The following is an 18730-nucleotide window of genomic DNA, read 5'->3' as shown; positions in this document are numbered from 1 at the left end:
AATTGTAGATTAACCGTTGCACCACAGAGATTATAAATATTGTGAAAAAAGTATATACACAGTGCATTCTGAAAGTATTCAGACCCCTTGACTTTTTCCACATTTTGTTGTTAGAGCCTTATTCTTAAATGGATTTAAAAAATGATAATCCTCTTTCTCCACAAAATAGCCCATGAAGACAAAGCAAAAACAGGTTTTAGATTTTTTTGCTAATTTATTAAAAATGTAAATCATATTTACATAACTATTCAGACCCTGCTATGTGACTAGAAATTGAGCTCAGGTGCATCCTGTTTCCATTGATCATCCTTGAGTTGTATACAACTTGAATTGGAGTCCACATGTGGTAAATTCAATTGATTGGACATTATTTGGAAAGGAACACATCTGTTTATATAAGGTCTCACAGTTGACAGTGGATGTCAGCGCAAAAACCAAGCTAGAGCTCCAAGACAGGATTGTGTCGAGGCACAGATCTGGGGAATGGTACCAAAACACTTCTGCAGCATTAAAGGTCCCCAAGAACACAGTGGCCTCCATCGTTCTTAAATGGGAGATGTTTGGAACCAACAAGACTCTTCCTAGAGCTGGCTGCCCGGCAAAACTGAGAAATCGGGGGAAGGGCCTTTGTCAGGGAGGAGACAGAGAACCTGATGGTCACTCTGACAGAGCTCTAGAGTTCCTCTGTTGAGATGAGAGAACCTTCCAGAAGGACAACCATCTCTGCAGCTCTCCACCAATCAGGCCTTTATGGTAGAGTGGATAGATGGAAGCCACTCCTCAGTAAAAGGCACATGACAGCGCTTGGAGTTTGTCAAAAGACACCTAAAGACTCTCAGACCATGAGAAAGAAGATTCTTTGGTCTGCTGATACCAAGATTGAATTCTTTGGCCTGAATACCAAGCGTCACATCTGGAGGAATCCTGGCACCATCCTTACAGTCAAGCATGGTGGTGGCAGCATCATGCTGTTGGAATGTTTTTCAGCAGCAGGGACTGGAAGACTAGTCAGGATCAGGAGGAAGATGAAAGGAGTACAGAGAGACCTTAATGAAAACCTGCTCCAGAGCTCTCAGGACCTGGTGCGAAGGTTCACATTTACATTCCAACAGGACAATAACCCTAAGCACACAGCCAAGACAACGCAGGAGTGTCTTCGAGACAAGTCTCTGAATGTCCTTGAGTGGCTCAGCCAGAGCCCGACTTGAACCCGATCGAACATCTCTGGAGAGACCTGAAAATAGCTGTGCAGCGATGCTCCCCATCCAACCTAACAGAGCTTGAGCGGATCTTCAGAGAAGAATGGGGAAAAACTCCCCAAATACTCTACATGTGTGCCAAGCTTGTAGGGTCATACGGTTGCAAGTTCAAACCCCCGAGCTGACAAAGTACAAATCTGCCGTTCTGCCCCTGAACAGGCAGTTAACCCACTGTTCCTAGGCTGTCATTGAAAATAAGAATTTGTTCTTAACTGACTTGCCTAGTAAAATAAAGGTAAAAAATAACAACAAAAAATAAGACTCAAGGCTGTAATCACTGCCAAAGGTGCTTCAATAAAGTACTGCGTAAAGGGCCTGAATATCTATGTAAATGTGATATTTCTGTTTTTTATTTTTAATACATTTACATGTCAAAACCAGTTTTTGCTTTGTCATTATGGGGCATTGTGTGTAGATTGTTAGAATAAGGCTGTAACGGATGCTCTCGATGGTGCAGCTGTAGAAACTTTTGAGGATCTGAGGACCCATGCCAAATCTTTTCATTTGTTTCCTGAGGGAGAATAGGCTTGAAAATAGGACCATGAAAGTATGTTGGTGATGTGGACACCAAGGAACTTCACCTGCTCCACTGCATGCTCGGTCCTCCTTTTCCTATAGTCCACAATAATCTCCTTTGTCTTGATCACATTGAGAGCGAGGTTGTTATCCTGGCACCACACGGCCAGATTTCTGACCTCCTCCCTATAGGATGTCTCATCGTTGTTGGTGAACAGGCTGTTGTGTCATCTGCAAATTTAAAGATGGTGTTGGAGTCGTGCCTGGCCATGCAGTCATGAGTGAACAGGGAGTATAGGAGAGGACTGAGCACGCACCCCTAAGGGATGTTGAGGATCCGCATGGAGGATTAGTTGCTACCTACCCTTACCACCTGGGGGTTGCCCATCGGGAAGTCCAGGATCCAGTTGTTTAGTACCAGGTGTTTTGTACAAGGGTCCTTAGCTTAGTGATGAGCTTTGTGGGCACTATGGTGTTGAACGCTTAGCTGCGGTTAATGAATAACATTCTCACATAGGTGTTCCTTTTGTCCAGGTGGGAAAGGGCAGTGTGGAGGGCAATAGAGATTGCATCATAAGTGGATCTGTTAGAGTACGTCTAGGGTTTCTGGGATAATGGTGTTGATGTGAGCCGTGCCCAGCCTTTCAAAGCACTTCATGGCTTCAGACATGAGTGCTACGGGTCGGTAGTCATTTAGGCAGGTTGCCTTAGTGTTCTTGGGCACATGGACTATGGTAGTGTTGGTATTACAGACTCAGTCAGGGACAGGTTGAAAATGTCAGTGTAGACACTTGCGAGTTGTTCAGCGCATGCTCAGAGTACACGTCCTGGTAATCCGTCTGTCCCTGAGGTCATGTGATTGTTGAGCTGTTTAAAGGTCTTACTTACATTGGCTATGGAGAGCGTGATCACACAGTTGTCCGGAACAGCTGATGCTCTCATGCATGCTTCAGTGTTGCTTGCCTTGAAGCGAGCATACAGTAGAGGTAATATAGCTAATCTGGTAGGCTCGTGTCACTGGGCAGCTCGCGGCTGTGCTTCACTTTGTAGTCTGATAGTTTGCAAGCCCTGCCACATCTGACGAGCATTGGAGTCGTTATAGTACGAGCCTGTTTGATGGTTTGTCGGAGGGCATAGCGGGATATCTTATAAACTTTCAGGTTATACACCCACTCCTAGAAAGCGGCAGCTCTACCCTTTAGCTCAGTGTGGATGAAATATGAAGTGTTTTAATGAGCAGGCTTTCTTTCATGGTTTGTTTTATGTTGACTGGAGCAAGATTGAGCTTATGCCTGATGTGGAAACTGCCTAGAAATTATTTCATGATGGTTTTTCCCAAATAGTAAACAAACATGCCCCATTCCGCAGGTTCAGGGTTAAAGGGCAGGATAATCCATAGTTTCCTTCTGAGCTGTCTTGTATTATTCACGACTGTAATCTAGCCTGGGCTAAAGCAACAAAATCATGTTCTGATGCTGATTGGCTTATTTTCAGGCAGTTACGAAACAAGTGTTCTTTTCTTTTCAGGAAGGTCAAGTCTGAATATTTTATGTCTGTTACCACTGATAACCTGAATGACCCTAGGAAGTTTTGGAAGGCTATTAAGTCTGTCTGGTAACAGTAATGTTAATGAATTACCATCATGTGTTTTGAAGGACTCTGTTGCTATATATGACAAAAATGCTGAAATGTTGAATTTTCAATGAGCACTTCGTATCATCTGGTAGGCTGTTTGATTCAGTGTCGTCTGTCTCTGTACAACCCTGTGTGGATGAACCAGTGAGAGCTGGTCAAACTTTTAGCTTTTTGCCATTCTCAGCGCAGGTGGTACATAAAGCCCTGCAATCCTTAGACCAGAGAAAGCCTGCAGGTCCTGATCTTTTGGATTCCTGCTTTTTAAAATGTATTTCATAGCTGAACCACTTACATCTCTGTTCAATCTAACCCTGGAATGGAATGAAATTCCAAAGATCTGGAAATTAGCATTTGTCCTACCACTTTTAAAAGGGGGAGATCCAACTCTAATTATAGGCCAATCTCAAAGCTGTCAACCCTGGTGAAAATACTTGAAACCCTTGTAAGTGAACAGCTAAAAATAGTTTTTATTTACTAATTATATTTTACCAATGTACCAATCGGGCTTCAGGAAGAAGCATAGCACAATTACAGCAGCCATGAAAGTTTTAAATGATATCACTGAAGCCATTGACAAAAACAGCACTGTCTCACTTTTTATTGATCTCTCTAAGGCTTTGATACAGTTGATCATGCTATACTAAGGCAGAGATTGTCGAGTGTAGGTCTTTCGGAGCATGCAGTTGCATGGTTTGCTAACTATCTGTCTGATAGAACTCAGTGCACTCAATTTGATAGGCTTATGTCTGTTAAATTGTCTGTCTTGAATGGTGTGCCCCAAGACTCTGTCCTTGGTCCTCTCTTATTCACTATTTATATAAATGATTTGGACAAAAATATCCAAAATGCACAACTTCATATTTTATGCTGATACTGCTATTTACTGTTGTGCCTTCTCTTACAAAAGCTTTCTAGAACATGCAAACTGCGTTTTATACTGTTCAACATACCTTGTGTCAACTGAAGCTTATCCTCGATACTGACAAAACTAAACTAATGGTGTTTTCTAATGCAGGAAATAGACCTCTGAACCTTTCACCCATTACTACCTGTCAGAGCAAGGAGATTGAGGTTCTAACCTCATAAATGTATTGTAATTTTAATTGATGATGGCCTCTCTTTTAAATTGCATATTCAACAACTTACAAAACATATGAAGCTGAAATTGGGAGTTTATTTTAGGAATAAGGCCTGTTTTTTTACTTTTGAAGCCAGAAGGAGGCTAGTATCAGCTACATGTATGCCTTTACTAGACTATGGGGATATTTTATCAGTGTTTGAGATCAATTGACACTCGTTACCATGGCACTATGAGAATTATTTTAAACTGCAAAACCCTTACGCACCTTACTGCACTTTGTGTACCAGGGTTGGCTGGCCTTCTCTAGTCACTCGTAGGCTCAGTCACTGGTATACTTTGATTTACAAAGCCATTTTGGGTTTACTACCTTTTTATTTGTGCATTTTTATTGTTCAGAAATGTGGTGGGTACTCTCTTCGTTCTCTGGACTTTATCCTGCTAACTGTCCCAAATGTCCGAACTGAATTTGGTAAAAGGGCTTTTATGTACTCTGCGCCATCGTCTTGGAACACCTTACAAAATACTTTTAAACTGGAAGAACCTGTCCCGATTGGTGTTTTTAAATCACTGATGAAGGATTTTGAGGCTGATTCCCTGACCTGTCAATGTTTTTAATTTGCTGTTTTATACTCTTGTGAATTCAATGGTTTTTACTAGATTACTTGTAGTTTCATGTTGTCTGTCTGTCAAATTTTTTTGTAATGACTTGGTGCTGCCTATCTTGGCCAGAGCACTCTTTAAAAATGTTTTTTTTTATCTCAATGAGCCCTTCCTGGTAAAATAAAGGTTAAATAAAATGTTGCATGTAATCCATGGCTTCTGGTATGTACATACAGTCACTGTTGGGACAACATCATTGATCCACTCATTGATGAAGCCAGCGACTATTTATTGTTTACCTTTAACTAGGCAAGTCAGTTAAGAAGTATTTTTTCAATTACGGCCTAGGAACCGTGGGTTAACTGCCTTATTCTGGTGCAGAACGACAGATATTTTTACCTTGTCAACCCAGGGATTCCATCTTGCAACCTTTCAGTTACTAGTACAACGCTCTAACCACTAGGTTACCTGCCGCCCCTGATGTGGTATACTCCTCAATGCCATCAGAAGAATCACGGAACATATTCCAGTCTGTGCTAGCAAAACAATCCTGTAGTTTAGCATCTGCTTCATCTGACCACTTTCTTATTGACTGGTGCTTCCTGCTTTACTTTTTGTTTGTAAGCAGGAATCAGGAGGATAGAATTATGGTCAGATTTGCCAAATGGAGGGCGAGCTTTGTACGTGTCTCTATGTGTGGAGTTGTAACGCTCGTCGTCGTAAGGAAGAGTAGACCAAAGTGCAGCGTGGAAAGTGTTCATGATCTTTATTGTCAAGAATCACTCAAAAATAACGAATCCAAAAACGACCGCAAACAGTTCCGTCAGGCACAGATACTAAACGGAAAACAAAACCCAAACGGAAAATGACAGCTTATATATCCCCAATCAGAGACAAGGATAGACAGCTGCCTCTGATTGGGAACCACACTAGGCAAAAACAACAAAGAAATAGACAACATAGAATGCCCACCCCAAATCACACCCTGTCCTAACCAAATCGAGAAATAAAACGTCTCTCTAAGGTCAGGGCGTGACAGGAGTAAGGATGGTCTAGAGTTTTTTCTCCTCTGGGTTGCATATTTAACATGCTGGTGGAAATTAGTTCAAATTGATATCAGTTTTCCTGCATTAGGGGTCAAAACCACAGTTTTGGTCACAGTTTTGGAGCTCCAAAAACATGTTAAACTACTTTATTCTGTGGAATGTAATTACAGCACCATTCAAAATACATCAATTACTTCCCCACCCACAAACATTTTCCCACAATGCACCATAATTTACAGTAAAACATTTCAACAGTATGTTACTGTTGGTAATACCAAAAATTACAATATAAATTACAGTTTTTCATTACAGTGTAGAGATAAATGCCCCTCCCCATCCTATATTTGAAAGATGCAAATACAAAAAAAATATGCGAACCAGAACAAACCAGTTCCTCGTTAGTTGTTGCATCCCATAGTCTGCTGGCAGATGCTATGATACCGGTTATATTACATGCGTCTTTCCACAAGTGCGTCTGTCTACGAGAGATTACAACCGAGGAATCTATTTCTTCTACATCTGGTCGAGTCAGTAGGCTCTCTGATCTTCCTCTTTGTGCGGTCATAGTGCCTCTTCTCATACCTAAGCTCTCTCTCTCCCTTCCACTCCCTACCTCTCACCCTAACCCTCTCTCTCCATCCTTCTCCTCTCTCTCTCCATCCTTCTCCTCTCTCTCCCTTCCACTCCCTATCTCTCCCACTAACCCTCTCTCTCCATCCTCTCTCCCTCCTTCTCCTCCTCTCCTTCCAAATCTCTCCCACTAACCCTCTCTCTCCATCCTTCAATCTCTCCCTCTCTCTCCCTCCTTCTCCTCTCTCTCCCCCTCTCTCCTCTCTCAGTACTGTGATGGTATGATGGTACACAGGAGGCTGTTATAATTTGATTGGAGTTATTACACTTGATTTGATTAATCGTATGTTGAATAACTGGGACTCACTTCCAGTCACCTGCCAGACCTACAGACTAGGGATACACACATGCACACGCGCATTGGCGCACACGCTCTTGTACTCATGTATCCGTGGAGCTTCAACTTCCATTTCTCACGCGATGACATCATCGTTGCTCGCCATGAACATCTAGAGCAGCATTTACTAATCTCTAGAGTGACTGTTGATATAGTCATTCTGTGATTATTATTACCTGTCCAGTGGCCTGATCAACCATTCATCAACCCTCCACCAACCTGCACACATCATGCTGAGGAAACACTTTCCTTTGTGTCTGATCAGATGAGGGATGACTTTGGCTCAGGTCCCAAAATCAGCCTTATCTGTCAATATTGACAGCACATGTCGGGTATACATCTGTTTTACTACATTAATTGTCTCTACGGTAGATCTAAATCAACGTTGATCAATTCTATTAAATTCTATTATATATACAGTACCAGTCAAAGTTTGGACATCCACAGAGTAAGTCTGGAGCTCTGTCAGAATGACCATCGAGTTCTTGGTCACCTCCCTGAACAAGGCCCTTCTCTCCCAATTGCTCGGTTTGGCCAGGTGGCCAGCTCTAGGAAGAGTCTTGGTGGTTCAAAGCTTCTTCCATTTAAGAATTATGGAGGCCATTGTGTCTTTGGTGACCTTCAATGCTGCAGACATGTTTTGGTACCCTTCCCCAGATTTTTGCCTCGACAGACAATTCCTTCGTCATCATGGGTTGGTTTTTGCTCTGACGTGCAATGTCAACTGTGAGAGATTATAAAGACAGGCTAATATAAAGGCTAATATGAATTTCCCACAGGTGGACTCCATGCACTCCATGCTCTCTATATCTAGGTTCTAGGGACCAAAAATGTGAATTCTCTGTCTATGTCTAGTGATCAGCCTGGCAATGCAGCCCCATATTGGGTCAATGCCAACATGAAACATGCCTACACTGACAGGCATACTAGGACAGAGAGAGAGCATGTCTACTATAGTATCTCTCCAACAAGTGCTCTCTCTCTCTCCCACTCTCCTTCTCTCTGTCGTTCTCTCTCTCTCACCCTCCCCTCTGCCTCTATCTCTTTCCCTCTCCCTCTCATTCACTTAATTACTCACTCACTCTCTCTGTCCCTCTCCTTTACTCTCTCTCCCTCCCTCTGCATCTCTCACAACCCCCCCCCTCTCCTTAAGGGTTATATCTATGCATCAGATTTGCCACTCCTCTCCTTGTCAGTAGAAACGTCCCTAGCTTCCATGCCTCCATGCATTTTTAATCTGAATAGGCCCCACTCGCTGCCATTACACTATGCTCATTATCATAATAAAGCACCAAGCTGAGAAATGTTTGCTCACTCAGACAGCATGTACTCCCTAGGGTCCACTACAGCTAATATGGTATTACACACTGGAGGTTTGTGTATGGCATAGCTGTTCCAAAAGTAAACTTGCAAGATTGTCATTTCTCCTCCTCTCTCCTTCCGTATGTTCTACTCGCTCTTCATCCCCCTCTTTTCTCTGGGCCCCCAGGCTCCTGTGGTTTTGTCCCCGTAGACTCATCTCTCTCTCTCTGTGGCTTGAGGATACAGATGTGTGTAATAAAGGTTCGATGTTGCACTGGATATAGTTTGTCATATTTCACACTTTAATGATCTTCTACACTCTTAGAACAAAATGTACCAAGTAGAACCATACAGGGTTCTTCAGTTTGTTTTCATAGGGGAACCCTTTCTGGTTCTGGGTTCTATCTAGAACATGTCAGGACCAGGTTACGAACCCAGGTCTCCAGAGTGAGAAACAGTCACTAAACCAACTGAGCCACAAATAGTCAGCAGAACCCAGAAGATGAGGCAGACACAGCAGTACTTGAGACGGTGTATTTAATGAAGTAAAAAGTGAAGTTCTTCAGGAAAACATGTAACTCCACAACCTCAAAAGGAATTCCACAAGAACAAAGGTAATCCTCCAAGACAAAAAGGTAAATCCACAAGGTGGAAGGCACAGCACAAAAAGCCTCAAAAGATACTAAAAAACAAACAAACAAGAACATAAAACAGAACTCCACAAGAGAGTCCACCGGGATCAACAAGAGCTCACAGAGTACTAGGGCTGGGTGCTAACATACAAACACAGAGCAAAGAACTGAGTAAAACAAAGGGTTTAAATACAATCAGGGGAAACAAGGCACAGGTGCAAATAATAATGGGGATCAAGGGAAAACAATAGGTCAAAAGGCACAATGGGGGCATCTAGTGACCAAAAACCGGAACAACCCTGGCCAAATCCTGACAGAATCCCCCCCTAGGAACGGCTCCTGACGTTCCTACCAGCTCTCTCAGGGTGGAGGGCCCTGAACTGACGAATGAGGTCAGGGTCCAGTATGACTTTGGCAGGAACCCAGGAGCGCTCCTCGGGACCGTAACCTTCCCAGTCCACCAGATACTGCCAGGACCACTGCACCCGGCGGGAATCCACTATCTGATGGACGGTATATGCCGGCTGGCCTCCAATGACACGAGGCGGAGGGGGAGGTTTGTCTGCCGGGACAAGGGGAGAAAAAACAACAGGTTTTAATAAGGAAATGTGAAACGTGGGATTAATGTTAAGGGATCTGGGTAAGTGTAGGCGATAAGAAACAGGGTTAACTCTCCTGGCAACCTTAAAGGGACCGATGTATTTTTGGGACAGCTTGCGAGACTCCACCCGTAGTGGTAAGTCTCTTGTGGAGAGCCAGACTCTCTGGCCGGGGCGCAGGGTAGGCCCGGGACGACGACGTCTGTTGGCTTGTTGTTGGTACCTCTGTGAGGAACGCATAAGATTAAGACGGGTCTTCCTTCACATAAGCCGACAGCGTCTGACGAACTTCAAGGCTGAAGGCACTCTGACTTCTGCCTCCTGGTCAGGGAACAATGGAGGGGCATAGCCAAACTGACACTCGTGCGGGGACATACCAGTGGAGGAGGAGCGCAAGGTGTTGTGCGCGTATTCGGCCCAAACAATGAAGGACGATCATGTGGACGGGTTGTTACGAGTCATACATCGGAGGGTGGTTTCCAGCTCTTGATTCATCCTCTCTGTTTGGCCGTTGGACTCCGGATCGTACCCTGAAGATAGACTGGCAGAAGCCCCCATGAGTTGGCAGAAGGCCTTCCAAAACCTTGAGGCGAACTGGGGACCTCTGTCAGAAACCATATCTTGAGGAATGCCGAAGACTCGGAACACATGATTAATTACCAACTCAGCCGTTTCCTTGGCAGAAGGTAACTTAGTCAGAGGGACGAACCTGGCCGCATTTGAAAACCTGTCGATTATGACTAGGATAGTAGTATTGCCATGGGATGGAGGAAGGCCAGTAATAAAGTCCAACGAGATATGGGACCAGGGTCTGTGGGGAACAGGTAAAGGGTGAAGGAGTCCTTGCGGGCGGAGGTGAGAAGATTTGCCCTGGCAGCACACGGGGCAAGCATTGACGAAAGTGGCAACGTCTTCTCTTATGGTAGGCCACCAGAACTTATGCTGGATGAACTCCAAGGTGCGACCTACGCCCGGGTGATAGGTGAGGCGAGAGGAGTGCCCCCACAGAAGGACCTGAGTCCTCACTGCCTTGGGGACAAACAACCGATTGGCAGGACCTCCTTTCGGGTCCGGTTCAATAGCTTGAGCTCGTCTCACGGTATCCTCAACTTGCCACGAGATCGGAGCCACGATCTTAGCAGCAGGAAGGACAGGCATGTCCGTGTCATCTCGAATGGCAGGAGCGTAGACTCGGGACAGGGCATCCGGTTTGAGATTCTTCGACCCGGGCCGATAGGTGAGGATAAACTGGAATCGATTGAAGAAAAGAGACCATCTAGCTTGTCTAGAGTTCAACCGCTTCGCCTGCTGGATATACTCCGGATTTTTGTGGTCCGTAAGCACTTGAAACAGGTGAGAAGCCCCCTCGAGCCAGTGTCTCAATTCCTTCAATGCCATCTTAACTGCTAGGAGTTCACGATCCCCCACATCGTAGTTCCTCTCAGCCGGGGTAAGCCGGTGTGAGAAGAAAGCGCACGGATGAAGCTTCTTGTCTTCACCCCTCTGAGACAGGACAGCTACAACACCAACCTCTGAGGCGTCTACCTCCACCACAAACGGTTCATCCGTAGTCAGTAGTATCAGGATGGGAACCGGGTTCCACTACAAATCCCAGGAATTGTACTCGGGATGAATGGAATTCACATTTTTCCGGCTTAACGTACAGATGGCTGTCTAGGAGGCGTTTGAGTTCTTGTCTGACATGCTTTGTGTGTTCTTGAAGAGAGCTCGAAAAGATTAGGATGTCATCCAAGTAAACGAACACAAATATGTTAAGCAAATCTCTAAGAACATTGTTTATGAGCGCTTGGAACACCGCTGGGGCGTTGGTCAGGCCGAAGGGCATCACTAAGTATTCATAGTGACCAGTAGGCGTGTTGAAAGCGTTCTTCCACTCGTCACCAGGTCTGATCCGCACAAGATGGTATGCGTTCCGCAGGTCAAGCTTAGTGAAAACAACTGCTTCCTGGAGCAGCTCGAAGGCTGTGGCCATAAGGGGTAGCGGGTAACGGTTACGGACGGTTATGGCATTGAGTCCCCGGTAGTCGATGCAAGGACGTAATCCACCGTCTTTCTTGGCCACAAAGAAAAACCCTGCTCCCGCCGGGGAGGTAGATGGACACATGAGGCCTGCTTCGAGAGCGTCCTTGATGTAGGTATCCATAGCAGCTCGTTCGGGTGGAGATAGTGAAAAGATCCGACCCCTGGGTGTGCAAGTGCCCGGAAACAGTTCGATGGGGCAATCATAAGGTCTATAGGGTGGTAGCATGGTGGCCCTCTGTTTGCTAAATACCAGTTTGAGGTCATGGTAACACTCGGGAACTCGGGTCAGGTCGATGGATTCTAAAGACTCGGGGTAGAACTCTGGGCAATTCGGGAAAATACAAGAAGCTTGGCACGTAGGACCCCACTGCTTGATAGTGCCCACAGACCAGTCGATGTGAGGGTTATGGCTGTGAAGCCAGGGGTATCCAAGGACGAGAGGGAACTCGGAACAGGAGATCAAATGAAAGTTCATCAATTCCTGGTGTTGTGAAACTGAAAGTCGCAAGGAGGTAGTGACATGAGTGACAAGTCCAGATCCCAAAGGGCTTCCATCCAATGTAGTAACCCTCATGGGGTCACTTAGAGGTTCAGAGGGAACGCCATTCTCCTTCGCCCAGACACCATCCATGAAGTTACCTGCGGCTCCAGAGTCTACCAAGGCTTGAAGGTGAAGCTTGTGGTTGTCCCAGGAAAGGATGACTGGAATGAGCAGACGGGAGTTGGACGGATGGGAGGAGGTTATGTTTCCCCTTACAGTTCCCCCCGGTCTGTACGGGACAGAGCGTTTCCCTGGAGCCCGGGACACGTGGAACGGAAATGGCCCGGTTTGCCGCAATATAGACAGCGTCGCTCCCTCATCCGGCGGTCTCTCTCAGCCTGGGAGATGCGTCCATTCTGCATGGGTTCCGGTGGAGCCAGCGAGGATAAAGGTGGGGACTCGGAGCTGGGACTGATAGGGGCTAGAGGTCTACGGTTGAGTTCTCTCTCTCTCAGACGCTGGTCAATGCGTGAGGCCAACTTGATCAGGGACTCGAGGTTGTCCGGTGGTTCCCGAGTGGCCAGTTCATCTTGGATAGTGTCGGAAAGTCCTTTCAGAAAGCACACCGTGAGCGCCTCGTTGTTCCAGCCACTCGCTGCTGCCACCGTGCAGAACTGGATGGCATAGTCCGTCACGCTGCGCCGACCTTGGTGGAGAGTCAGGAGCTGTTTGGCTGAATCAGGACCACTGCTTGGGCCTTGAAACACTCGTTTGAATTCCTCAGCAAAGGCAGAGTAGCTGGCACAGCAGGAACTATGGGCAGGGCTTTTTCCGACAGCAGGGTGATGATATATGCGATCTTAGACCGGTCGGTGGGGAACGACGAGGGTTGCAGCTCAAAGGAGAGAGAACATTGGGTGAGAAACCCTTTACAAGCACTTGGATCACCTGAGAACCGTTGGGGAGGTGGAAGACAAGGTTCAGCCAGAGGGTTAACTGCCATGGGTACGTGAATCTGAGGTACTGGGACGGGTACTGTTGCCGGGGTAAGTCGATCAGATATCTGCTTTATGGAAGTCAGCATCTCCGACAGAAGATGAGAATGTCTAGCCATTAAGGCCTCTTGCTGAACCAGGGCAGCTTCGTGGCGTTGGACAGTCTCCTGGTGGTGGGACAGCATGGCAACAAGGTCCTGGGAACTGGCTGCCTCTGGGTTCATTTCTGGCTCTGTGTTTCTGTCAGGACCAGGTTACGAACCCGGGTCTCCGGAGTGAGAAACAGTCACTAAACCAACTGAGCCACGAATAGTCAGCAGAACCCAGAAGGATGAGGCAGACACAGCAGTACTTGAGACGGTGTATTTAATGAAGTAAAAAGTGAAGTTCTTCAGGAAAACATGTAACTCCACAACCTCAAAAGGAATTCCACAAGAACAAAGGCAATCCTCCAAGACAAAAAGGCAAATCCACAAGGTGGAAGGCACAGCACAAAAAGCCTCAAAAGATACTAAAAAACAAACAAACAAGAACATAAAACAGAACTCCACAAGAGAGTCCACCGGGATCAACAAGAGCTCACAGAGTACTAGGGCTGGGTGCTAACATACAAACATAGAGCAAAGAACTGAGTAAAACAAAGGGTTTAAATACAATCAGGGGAAACAAGGCACAGGTGCAAATAATAATGGGGATCAAGGGAAAACAAAGGTCAAAAGGCACAATGGGGGCATCTAGTGACCAAAACCGGAACAACCCTGGCCAAATCCTGACAGAACACTAAGTAGGTTTCTTCAATAAACCCCATGTATATGGTTCTACCTAGAACCCTCTATGGAGGGTTCTGCCTAGAACCCTCTAAAAAGGGTTTCATCATGAACCATTATAATATCTAACAGTTCTTCTAAGAACCGTCTACAAAGGGTTCTACCAACAACCCTTCTTTCTTTGTTGAGTTCTTCCTAGAACCATTGATGAACAGTTCCACCAGCCTTACTAGCCTTTGAAATGTAATGATTTAAGACAATACAGGGTCAACTTATAGCCTAACACAGGGGTGTCATGAATCTCCTGGTTTACAGGCCACAGCAGGACTGCAAGTCACATTATGCAAGCTTGCCAAGTGATATGTAATTCCTGTTGGAATCTAGCCAGAGTTGGCATATCCAACAAGTGAAAATGTTAATCTCCCACAATTTGCATTCAGAACAAGAGACTACCTCACTCATCTAAACTGGAACAACCATCTCAGTAACGGGTTCAATAAACCCAATTCTAACAGATTGGATTTGTTTAGAAAACTGTTGTTTATCTTTGTGTAGCATAACATTTATCAACCAAGCAACGCAAAAACACAGATATTACAGTAAAATAAACCATTCTGAAAATCTCCCTGTGATAGAGCATGCTGGGAAATATTATATATGGTTCTATGTAGAATCTTCTTGCCTCCCAAAGAATCCTTCATACCTTCCAAAGAATCTTCAAAGACCCCTTTCTTCCAAAAAACGGTTATCAGTATGTTAAAGGTTCTAGGTAGAACCATTTGCCTTACAAGAAACCATTTTCTTACAAAAAGGGTTCTTCTGATCAAAACGGTTCTTGGTAGAACCCTGTCCCTCTGCAAAAACCCTTTTGGAACCCTTTTTTCTAAGAGTGTAGAGGTTGTAGTTGGCAATATCACTATTTCTTTAAATACAAGACATAAACTTTGCCAATCATCATTCTTCACATAGAATTAACGATGATGATGAGGATGACTATCAAAGTCATGTTTTTATCAAGTTGGTTTGCCTTTCAGGGATTATTGTACTAGCACTGTTGTGATGTTTGTACTAATGTTGTTGTAATGTTTGTGTCTCCTTCAGGGCAGCACAGAAGTCCCCTCACTCGCCACTGTCAGCTGTATGGATAACCCAAGCTGGGCAGGTCAGTGTGTGTGTGGGTGTGTGTGTGTGTGCGTGCGGGTGTGTGTGTGCACAAGTGTATGTCCTCACAGGTGTGTGATCAATAAAAATAAAACTGTGTGTGTGCGCGTGTGCCTGCCTCCGCACTTGAAATCTTGTGTGTGTTTGCTCCTCCCTGTGTGTGTGCTCCTCCCTGTGTGTGTGTGCTCCTCCCTGTGTGTGTGTGCTCCTCCCTGTGTGTGTGTGCTCCTCCCTGTGTGTGTGTGCTGTGTGTGTGTGCTCCTCCCTGTGTGTGTGTGCTCCTCCCTGTGTGTGTGTGCTCCTCCCTGTGTGTGTGTGCTCCTCCCTGTGTGTGTGGGTTGAGTGGGAGCGGCAGAGAGAGGTAATGTGCTGACTGCAGTCCTTTGGTTCTGGGCATGCCCATTAGAGCCAGCTATAAATCCTGGGCTAGCTGAGCCGAGCGCCGCTCTCACACTGTGTCAGCAGTCCGCCAATGAATGGCTATTAAATGCTACAAAAAGCCTCTTTAATTCAGCCTGCCGAGCGACATCCTCTCTCTCTCTCTCTCTCTCTCTCTCTCTCTCTCTCTCTCTCTCTCTCTCTCTCTCTCTCTCTCTCTCTCTCTCTCTCTCTCTCACTCTCTCTCTCACCACTCATTTCTCCTCTCTCTCTCTCTCTCTCTCTCTGTCTCTCTCTCTCTCTCTGTCTCTCTCTCTCTCTCTCTCTCTCTCTCTCTCTCTCTCTCTCTCTCTCTCTCTCTCTCTCTCTCTCTCTCACTCATCTCTCTCTCTTGCTCTCCTCTGTAATTTCTCCTCTCTCTCTCTCTCTCTCTCTCTCTCTCTCTCTCTCTCTCTCTCTCTCTCTCTCTCTCTCTCTCTCTCTCTCTTCTCTCTCTCTCAATCTATCTCTCTGACCATGCTTAATTGAAAAAGAGGACTAGAAGATCCCTTCACCACCATCTGTATAAATCTCTACAGTAACAACCAGGTCATCTATTATTAATAACGCACATTAATTGCAGATTATTTACAAATAGCCACCTGGCATTTTTCTTCATACTTTAGGCCGGCTTGCAGCTGTTCTGTGTTTGCATGGGAAAAGAAGAAGGGGGGGGGGGAGAGAAGGTGATATGGGAGAGGAGATTGTGGGGGAAGGGGAGGGTTGGTACAAGGAGAGAGGGAGGGAGAGATATTGAGATGGCTCTGTGGGTGAGGGTTGGTAGGGCAGGCTGATCACTAGACTTCTATTTTGGATATTTGGAAAGGTCCTGAGAACGTCGATATATGCCTTTCTGTTGCCCTGGCACAAAGTTATGATGGTTGGCGGCAAAGTGCGCTACTCAGGTCAAAGCTGCTCTGACCACTGCTCCATGGAAGTTTACAATGTGCTAGCAAGGCGTGAGAATACCAAATCATAGCCATAACCTTAACTCAGAATTAATACCTAAACTTAACCCTTTGAGTTGTATTTTTCTCTGTAATTAACCCCGTAACCATGCAGAATGAATGCAGCAAAAATAGATGTTCATCCATAAAACTTTGAATTTCTAAGTGAAACTATGACATGTGGTTTGATAAGGAGCCATAGCTGAGAGGGAGAGAGAAGCTAGAGAATGAAAAAAGGAGGGAAAGGGAGATAGGAAGATGAGGGAGAGAGAGATGGAGGGTTGGTAGAGAGCCGTACAGTAGAGAGCCCTGGGGTCATCCTGGGCATGGTGGAACTATTTTTGATTTACACTGACATTTTGGCTATTGGTCACATTGAGTGGGAGATTAGTCACATCTCTCTGTTGCCTGTTAGCAGTGCTTTGCCCTACGAGCCTGTGGGGAAACACTTGATTCACTGACTTGGTATTTACTTTGCTGACATCGGAAATGTAAGGTCTTTGTAAGATGCTCATTCATTCTTTCCTTTTGTCATATAATAATAGGCTTTCACATGGCACATTTTGGCCCGGGAAAACAGATTGTGTGTGTGTGTGTGTGTGTGTGTGTGTGTGTGTGTGTGTGTGTGTGTGTGTGTGTGTGTGTGTGTGTGTGTGTGTGTGTGTGTGTGTGTGTGTGTGTGTGTGTGTGTGTGTGTGTGTGTGTGTGTGTGTGTGTGTGTTGCATGTGTGTGCAAGCTTGCATGTGTGTGTCATTGTGTTTCCAATTGCATACAGTTGAATAAAAGTGCAGGTGATTGTTCCTCAGGAGTGACCTGTCAGTCCCCCAGGGGCCCCTTCTAGTCCCCTGTCAATGGCAATCTAATCGCCGCGACAACAGATCAATCACAACCCATTTATACCGGTGGAAGTTCCTACACGGTGTTGTTTCCCTTCAGTACACTCTTGAATTAGTGGTGACTTGAGGAACTCTGCAGCTGGGAGCTTAAGAATTTCACTGTACCCTGAAATTACACCTGTGACACTGAGCATGTGACTAATAAACTCATCTCTGAGCAAATCCCAAAGTTGGAATAGTTAACACTTTATTACTATATATATTGGGGTGGCAGGTAGTCTAGTGGTTAGAGCGTTGGGTCAGTAACCGAAAGGTTGCTGGTTTGAATCCCAGAACTGACAAGGTAAAAATCTGTTGTTCTGTCCCTGAACAAGGCAGTTAACCCACTTTCCTAGGCCGGCATTGTAATTAAGAATTTGTTCTTTACTGACTTGCCTAGTTAAATAAAGCAATGTTATTAACATTATATTGAATACATAATATGCATAAACATGGGAAGAAATGGGATGGTTCTACTGTACAAACTTAATATGATGAACTGGAATGACATTTACTCCAACGGGTGCCCCAAAATAGCTTTCTTAAACGCATGCCTCCAATAAGCCATGCTTCCAATATTCTCATAGGCTGCCACATCTACATTATATAGTTAGGTAGGTCCTTCTTGTAAATCTTTAATAAAAAAATACAATGGTATCTATAGAGAGTAGGATGGTTATTTAATTTAATTTTTCCAGCTGTGGGGTGTCTAAGATTATCTGATTAAATCTGAACATACTATATATTCAAGAGACATTTCAGACCCCATCTCCTATCAGCCATGCTCATTCCTCCAAGTCTTTATTGATTGATGCCAGTGACACGGCGTCGTGGTTTGTTCCTGTTGCAGTGATTTGACTCCATTCTACCCCATCACACACCCACACCCAACACGCACGCCCCCCCCCCACACACACACACACACTATCTGCAGATTTCTCCCCCATTCTCCTACATCACAGATCTCCTCAACTGCTCCCCTCTCTCTCTAATTCCAATTAAGCCAGTTCCTGATTGAGGCAGTATCAGTGCTATTCAACGGCCCCCCAGGCCAAATCAACGGCCAACATCACAATCGCACTGACACCGCTCTAATTACAAAGTTGTGTTTTTCAAAGTGGAGCTTGTTGGAAAGAGTTGGGAGTTCTTTGAAGCACGGAGAGAGCGACAAACAGAGGATACGTGGGTTGTCTAAGCAGAATGGCATCTGCTGCTCGTATTGCAATGACCTTGATGAAGGGATGGCATGCAAAGTGTGTGTACCCAGCCAGGTCACCCATGATACAAGTCAGGATTCGACGTCCATCCATGCCTGAGGACGTCGGGAGATGATGTGGAAACCGGCCACTAGGGACAACAGTGAGCACTGTTACCTTCAAGTAGGTTTTGGGTTGGCTAGGGGGATG

At 45.4% G+C, this 18730-nt stretch overlaps 1 pseudogene; it reads left to right on the top strand.

The window, feature by feature from the left end:
• LOC124038463 overlaps window positions 1–18730 on the top strand; it is a 961073-nt pseudogene that overhangs the window by 483562 nt on the left and 458781 nt on the right.

This window comes from Oncorhynchus gorbuscha, linkage group LG06 (assembly GCF_021184085.1).
Source record: "Oncorhynchus gorbuscha isolate QuinsamMale2020 ecotype Even-year linkage group LG06, OgorEven_v1.0, whole genome shotgun sequence".
NCBI lineage: Eukaryota > Metazoa > Chordata > Actinopteri > Salmoniformes > Salmonidae > Oncorhynchus > Oncorhynchus gorbuscha.
Note: the sequence above shows the minus strand (reverse complement) of the source record. Positions and strands in the feature narration are given on the sequence as shown.